The following is an 8,211-nucleotide window of genomic DNA, read 5'->3' on the forward strand; positions in this document are numbered from 1 at the left end:
GCTGTGACCCTATACCCAATAGGAACTGAGTAACGTCTGTCCAGTTTCACTAACGTGGGACTGTTGCAGCCAATGGACAGAATCATGAAATAGTGCAGCAAAGAAGGAGGCCATTCGAGTCTGCGCCGGCTCTTTCGAAGAGCAATCCAGTTAGTCCCACTCCCTAGCTCTTTCCCCATATCCCTTCAAGTGTTTATCCAATTTCCTTTTGAAAGTTGCTATTGAATCTGTATCCTCTACCCTATCAGGTAGTGCATTCCAAATCTTAATCACTGCATTAAAAAGTTTTTCCTAATGTTGCCTCTGATTCTTTTGCCAATCACCTTAAATCTGTGGCCCCTCGTTATTGACCCTTCAGTTATTGGACGCAGTTCTTTATTTAGTCTATCTAAACCCTTCATGATTTTAAACCCCTATCAAATCTCCTCTTGCCCTTCTCTGAAGGAGAACAACCCCAGCTTCTCGAGTCTATCCACATACCTGTAATCTCTCATTCCTGGAACCATTCTAGCAAATCTCTTTACCCTTTCAAAGACTTACACGTCTTTCCTAAGTGTGGAGCCCAGAATTGAACACATTATTCCAGTTGGGGCCAAACTAGTGTTTTATATAGGTTTAGCATAACTTCCTGGCTTTTGTACTCGATGCCCCTATTTATAAAGCCCAGGATCCCATATGTTCTATTGCATTGTTAACCTGTCCTGCCACCTTCAAAGATTTGTGCACAAACACCCTCGAGTCTCTCTATTTTTGCACTCCCTTTAAAATTGCACTTCCTCATTCTTCCTACCTAAATGTATTACCTCACATTTCTGCAGAGATTTGGCATGGGCCAAATGGCCTCCTCCTGTGCTGTGACCATTCTATGATTCTACTATTTTATCGGCCATGTGTCCGTCCATTTCACCAGCCTGTCTATGTCCTCTTGATGTATATTGCTATCTTCCTCACTGTTTACTACCCTGGCAAGTTTCGTATCATCTGCAAATTTCAAAATTGTGCCTTATAACCCCCCCCCCCCCCCCAAAGTCCAAGTCATTAATGTACATCAAAAACAGCAGTGGTCCTAGTACTGAAACCTGAACACCACTGTATACCTCTCTCCAGTCCAAAAAACAGCCATTCACCACAACTGTTTTCTATCCCTTAGATAATTTTGCATCCATGCTGCGATGCCACTTTTCTCCCATTGGCTTCAATTTTACTAACAAGCCTATTATGTGGTACTTTATCAAAACGCCTTTTGGAAGTCCATATTCATAACCTCAGTCGCACTGTCCTCATCCACCCTCTCTGTAACCTCATCAAAAAACTCAAAAGTTTGTCAAACTCAACTTGCCCTTAACACATTTGTGCTGGCTTTCCTTTATTAGTCCATACTTATCCAAGTGACAATTTTTCTCCCGGATTATTGTTTCTACAAGCTTCCCCACCACCAATGTTAAACTGACTGAGCAAGATTTGAACTGCGAGCCAAAGGTGAAAGGTGTCCGAAGCACTGCACCACCCAATACCCCCGTAGCATTACTTTTCCTTTCCATTAGGTCTATGCAGGAGTTGATTTTCAAACTCATGCCTGGATTATGCAGGCTGGCTGTAGAGTACAGTTCAGTGTCTGTATTTAAAATAGTAATGTGTCCCTTGTACTCTAGGATGAAGCAGGCACAAGTTCATGGTAAATGGGTGCATTGATGATTATGTAGGCTGATACATGACAGACACTGTCTATGACAAACTTGTGCCTAAAATTCCGGCCTCATCGGGTCCGTACGAAGTGCGCACAGAGGTCTCACAAAAGCCGGTTTTCAGGGCACAATGCGCATGTGCCGAAAACTGGCTTTTCCGATCTGTCAAGATTTCTTTTGACAGATCCTCCATATCCCCGGGAGAAGGACATTCGTGCGGGAGAGACTGGGCTATTTGCCCATCTCTTGCTCAGCGAATGTCCTTCAAACTTTTACGCCTGGTAAAAGCAGGCTTATAGCTTACTTTTACCAGCGTAAGAGTTTTAAAACATATAAAGATTAAATTTAATCATACATTTTTTATTTTTAAAAACCCTGTCCATTAAATTAAGTTTATTTTAAAACCTATTAACACAAAATTTTAAAAATCCCCAAAATGTGTTTTCTAAAATATTTAACTTTAATTTCAATTAATTTTAAATGAAAGTTTAAAATTTTTTTTATTATGTTGCGTTTCTTGTTTTAGGAAGGTTTTCTCATTGATAGTAATGGAAACTTGTAAAAACAGAGTTCCCATTATTATCAGAGAATACTAGACAGTGATTGGTGGTCCAGGCTCACGTGCCTCCAGCATTTTCGTACGTACAGGGAAGGCATCTCCCCGTATGTTGCGCATCAAATGAAGGCCTCCAACTGGAATTAAAAGCGCCTCCGTGACCACTAAGTATTTTCGCAAAAATTTTTTGGGTCTGAGGCGTTCGTCCGAAGAAAGCCTCCGACTGGAATTTTCCCCTCTTCGCCCCCCCCCCTGCTTATTTTGGTACTTCAAATACCCCAGAGCACAAAAAATAATAGATTTCAAATGTAATTAGTTTAGTTTTCTTACTAATTAATACATATCCCAGAGTTTTGTCTATAAAGGTAAATTCATCATCATCTTCAATTCTGGCTTAGTTTGTGTTCCAACACTTGGGTGTGCTTCACCAGTGATGGAAGAGCTTTCAGCCAGCAAGCCATTGCACTCTACAAATATTTCTCTAAACCTCTTGCTACTTCCCCTCTCGTTCAAAATTGACCTTTGACCATGTTTTTGGTTATCTAAGCTAACTTTTTCTGCTACTTCCTACTTGGTGTCCACTACTACTGTACAGCACATTGGGATGTTTTTTTTTAAATTGTAAAAGTTACAAGCACGCTTTTGAAGCCTCATAACTAGATATACATTGTCTCACCTCTGCTCCTTCGGTGTAGAACTGTGCCTGAACATTTTTAATGTGCCTCTCTATAATGAAATGGGTTGGATCAGGGTGTGGGAGGGAGAAGAGTCGTGGCCATGCATCTTTGTCTCACTGCTCCATGGGGCATTCGTGCTCCGCTGTGGTTCTTTATTTAATGCTTTGCGTTTGACTTCCGAATTATATGCTATATTTAGTTCAGTTCACAGTTAAATGATTGATGAATTCTGATTAGTTTTTTTAAAGCATACCCCATCCCAGTGCACGCGATAGGCTATTTACTGAAACTGATGGCTGCTGAAATGGAGGTGGTGCTGCATGCGATAATTGTGTGTCAGTTTTTCCTCTGTGTCACTCCATAGCATTATCCCGATGCTGCAGAATGCCGAGAAGCACATGGAGGCAAGAGTGAGTTTGCAGCAAGCTGGTAGTGTCACTGGCTGTCCAACTGCAATGTCCCTGTACCAGATGACATAGCTCTGCATCTAGTTCTCTGCTGATCCAGTTCTCTTGAAAGCAGGTTGCCAGTTAGGTGCAGTGATCCCTGTAAATATAGTGTGCCATCTTTGCAGGTATGGCCAATGAGGATTTGCTGGCCAATGAGGATTTGCTGGCTAATGATCACTGCCATATATTTTAACCAGTACCATTAAATGCAAGATGTACTATGATTTGAGCACTTCTGAAAAACCATCCAGCATTGCAAGTTAAGCAAGCATTCTCATATCTCACTGGTGCCTTTAGGTCTGCTGTCTCAGCCATTAGACTCTGCTTGCACTAGTTGCCAGAGACACTTGGTCATCTCAGTTGGCAAATGATGCTGTGTGGGTCCTGGCAGGTGGGCATAGAGCACCGTGCAGCCTAACCTGCCTGGTATCCCGTCATTGATCCTTTGCTTTTTCCAAACCTGTCAGATGGGAGATTTCCATTGTGAAAACCATTGGTGTCAATAATACAAAAAGCAAAACACTGCAGATGATGGAATCTGAACTAAAAACAGAAAATGCCTGACCTTGGTATCAATAATAATGCTGGGCTAAAGAACCAAATTACACCAAGTGGCATGAAATCTCACGAAAACCCCAAGGGCCAGCAGGGGAAAAGAAAGAAAAACAGTGAAGAAATAGCCTTATAAGTGTTGAATGAATCTTTTTTTGCGAGAGCCTTAAACCTATTGTCACATAGAGCTCATCACCTAGCAACCCTTGCCATCAATTATATATAGGCAGGAGTTGCTCTGCAACTGACCCAATATGGTGGCCAGGAAATGACATGGAAGGAGTAATTACATTGCTTCCGTGTTGTATTGGGAAGCTCCCACTTGTTTCAGGCAGGAGCTACCTGCGGCCACCTTCTGGCCCACTGCTAATGTGTCATGCAAAATGGATGGCGACCCAGTGATACAGGGTGCCATTATGTTCATGAGTTGGTGTATATGAGGTGGTAATGACACAAAACTTGCCCCAGTTGCATCTGATTCTCCATACATTTAGATTTGTGTGATCATAGAATGCTGATTACAGTATTTATTTTCTTCATTGTCATGCGTGGGGACCTTTTAGTTCTGTTGTCTAAGAGAGAGTGCAGCAGCATTTCTTTAGGTCAGGCTAGGAATCCATGATTCCATCAGATTTCACCCCAAATGGAGCATACAACGCATGTGTGGTGTGTGTCTTGAGAATTCTATATTCTAAATTTCTTTCTTGCTCATATTTCTGTCTCCTAATATCTTCATTATTAAAACTCTTGCATATGGCATGCACTTCCTGTCTGCAAGTGTTACTTCCTGCAATGTTGTTTATGCCAGCAAACGTTTAGCACCCTGTCTACATATGTAAACATTTTGCCATGGCTGTTGAACCAATCAAATGACTCAATGCTTCTGAGAAATTTTCATCCAATTTTTCCTCAGTAACTAACATTTCTAGATGTCAAACAAATTTTAAAAAGACATAAGCAAAATACTGTGGATGCTGCAAATGTGAAATTTTTAAAAATGCATGAAATACTCAGCAGGCCAGGCAGCATCTGTGGAGAAAGTTAACGTTTCAGGCCAATGATCTTTCATCAGTCTGGCATGGACTAGTTGGGCCAAATGGCCTGTTTCTGTGCCGTATATCCTATGTAGAAAAGTTAGAGACATTACAGGTTTTAAGCAAGTACAGAGGCAGAGAATGGTGGGGAGGGTAAGAAAGAACAAAAGGGAAGGGCTGTGAAAAGGTGGAAGACAAGAGATTAATTGACAAAAGGGATGATGGTGCAAAGCAAAAGGGGATGGTCATTTGAGTAGTAAAAAAAAACAAAAGATGGGTCTAGAGCTGTGAATGGTAGCACAAGGTGCCATATAAAAGGTTACTGTACAAGATGAAAGTTCACGGGGTTGGGGGTAGAAACATAGAGAATAGGTACTGAAGAATGCCATTCGGCCCTTCGAGCCTGCAACGCCATTCAATATGATCATGGCTGATCATGTAACTTCAGTACCCCATTCCTGCTTTCTCTCCATACCCCTTGATCCTTTTAGCTGTAAGGGTCACATCTAACTCCCTTTTGAATATATCTAACGAACTGGCCTCAACAATTTTCTGTGGTATAGAATTCCACAGGTTCACAATTCTCTGGGTGAAGAAGTTTCTCCTCATCTCGGTCCTAAATGGCTCACCTCTTATTCTTAGACTGTGACCACTGGTTCTGGACTTCCCCAACATCGGGAACATTCTTCCTGCATCCAACCTGTCAAATCCCGTCAGAATTTTATATGTTTCAATGAGATCCCCTCTCATTCTTCTAAATTCCAGTGACTATAAGCCTAGTCGATAGTCTTTCTTCATATGTCAGTCCTGCCATCCCGGGAATCAGTCTGGTGACCCTTCACTGCACTCCCTCAATAGCAAGAATGTCCTTCCTCAAATTAGGAGACCAAAACTGTACACAATATTCAAGGTATGGCCTCACCAAGGCCCTGTACAACTGCAGTAAGACCTCCCTGTTCCTATACTCAAATCTTCTCGCTATGAAGCCCAACATGCCATTTGCCTTCTTCACCGCCTGCTGTACCTGCATGCCAACTTTCAATGACGGATGTACCATGACACCCAGGTCTCTTTGCACCTCCCCTTTTCCTAATCTTCTGACATTCAGATAATATTCTGCCTTCCTGTTTTTGCCACCAAAGCGGATAACTCACATTTATCTACATTATACTGCATCTGCCATGCATTTGCCCACTCACCTAACCTGTCCAAGTCACCCTGCAGTGTCTCAGCATAATATATTAGCATAAATAGAGGATTGGCTAACTAACTGAAAACACAAGAGTTGGGATAAACGGGTCATTTTCCGGTTGGCAAACAGTAACTAGTAGGGTGCCACAGGGATCTATGCTGGGGCTTCAATTATTTACAATCTATATTATGATTTTGATGAAGGGACCAAATATAATGTAGCTAAGTTTGCTGATGATACAAAGATGGGTGGGAAAGCCAAGTTGTGAGGAGGACACAAAAAATCTGCAAAGGGATATGGATAGGCTAAGTGTGCAAAAATTTGGCAGATGGAGTATAATGTGGGAAAGTGTGAGGTTGTCCACTTTGGCAGAAAAAATAAAACATTATTATTTAAGTGCAGCAAAATTACAAAATGCTGCAGTACAGAGGGACCTGGGGGTCCTTGTGCATGAAAAACACAAAGTTAGTAGGCAGTACAGCAAGTAATTAGAAAGGCAAATGGAATGTTGGCCTTTATTGCAAAGGGGATGGAGTATAAAAGCAGAGAAGTCCTGCTACAACTGTACAGGGTATTGGTGAGGCCACACCTGGAGTACTGCTATAGTTTTGGGGTCCGTATTTAAGGAGGGATATACTTGCACTGGAGGCAGCACAGAGAAGATTCACTCGGTTGATTCCTGAGATGAAAGGGTTGACATATGAAGAAAGGTTAGCAGGTTGAGCCTGTACTCATTGGAGTTCAGAAGAATGAGAGGTGATCTTATTGAGTCACATAAGATAATGAGCGGGCTCGACAAGGTGGATGCAGAGAGGATATTTCCACTCATGGAATCTTAAACTAGGGGGCATAGTTTTAGAATAAGCGTTTGCCTGTTTAAACTGAGATGAGGAGTAATTTCTTCTCTCAGAGGGTTGTAAATCTGTGGAATTCTCTGCCCCAGAGAGCTGTGGAGGCTGGGTCATTGAATATATTTAAGGCAGAGATAGACAGATTTTTGAGCGATAAGGGAGTAAAGGGTTATGGGGAGCAGGCAGGGAAGTGCTGAGCCCATGATCAGATCAGCCATGATCTTATTGAATGGCGGAGCAGGCTCAAGGGGCCAAATAGCCTACACTTGCTCGTATTTCTTATGTTCTTATGTAAAAGATCCCATGACACTATTTCGAAGAAGAACAGGGGAGTTATCCCCAGTGTGCTGGCCAATATTTATCCCTCAATCAACATAACAAAAGCAGATTATCTGGTCATTATCACATTGCTATTTGTGGGACCTTGCTGTGCACAAATTGGCTGCTGTGTTTTCCAACATTACAACAGTGACTACACTCCAAAAGTACTTCATTGGCTTTAAAGCACTTTGAGATGTCCGGTGGTCGTGAAAGGCTTTATATAAATGCAAGTTTTTCTTTTCTTTCTATTAATTTTGGGCTTCAAATATTAGTCAGCTCACTCTGTTGTGTCACGACACTAGGAGGCAAGGAAAGAATGCCACTATATTAAGAATTTACAACATTACTGATGATAGAGGTACATAAAATATTAAATGATATAGCTACAGTAAATTCAAAGTACTAGCTTAAGACAAACCACGGTATTCAAACAAGGGGGTCATAAGATAAAAATAATGAAAGACTAATGTCTGGAGGAATGTGTTCATGCAGAGAATGTGGTCATGCAGTTAACATTTGGAATTATCTTTTAGATAGTGAAGTGGAAATGAAAACCTTAGGTTCAGTCAAGATCCAACTGATGACATGATGGAAAACTAGTGTTAGCTTGGCTCAGTGGAAGAACCCTCACCTCTAAGTCAAAAGCTCCATTATGGACTAGAGCACATCATCTAGGCTAATCTTCAGGGGAGTGTTGTTTAGTTGGATATGCCATCTTTCTATGAGATGTTTACTCAAGGCTCCGTCTGCCTTTACTGGTAATTTAAGTGGTTATAAGAGATCGACACGTTTTGAAGAGAGGAGTAGGAAGTGTTCCTCATGTCCCTTCATTAAAAACAGTTAAACTCGTCATTCATCGCATTTGCAGTTTGTGGGATTTTTCTGTGCACAAAT

Source organism: Pristiophorus japonicus, chromosome 6 (genome assembly GCF_044704955.1).
Source record: "Pristiophorus japonicus isolate sPriJap1 chromosome 6, sPriJap1.hap1, whole genome shotgun sequence".
Taxonomy (NCBI): domain Eukaryota; kingdom Metazoa; phylum Chordata; class Chondrichthyes; family Pristiophoridae; genus Pristiophorus; species Pristiophorus japonicus.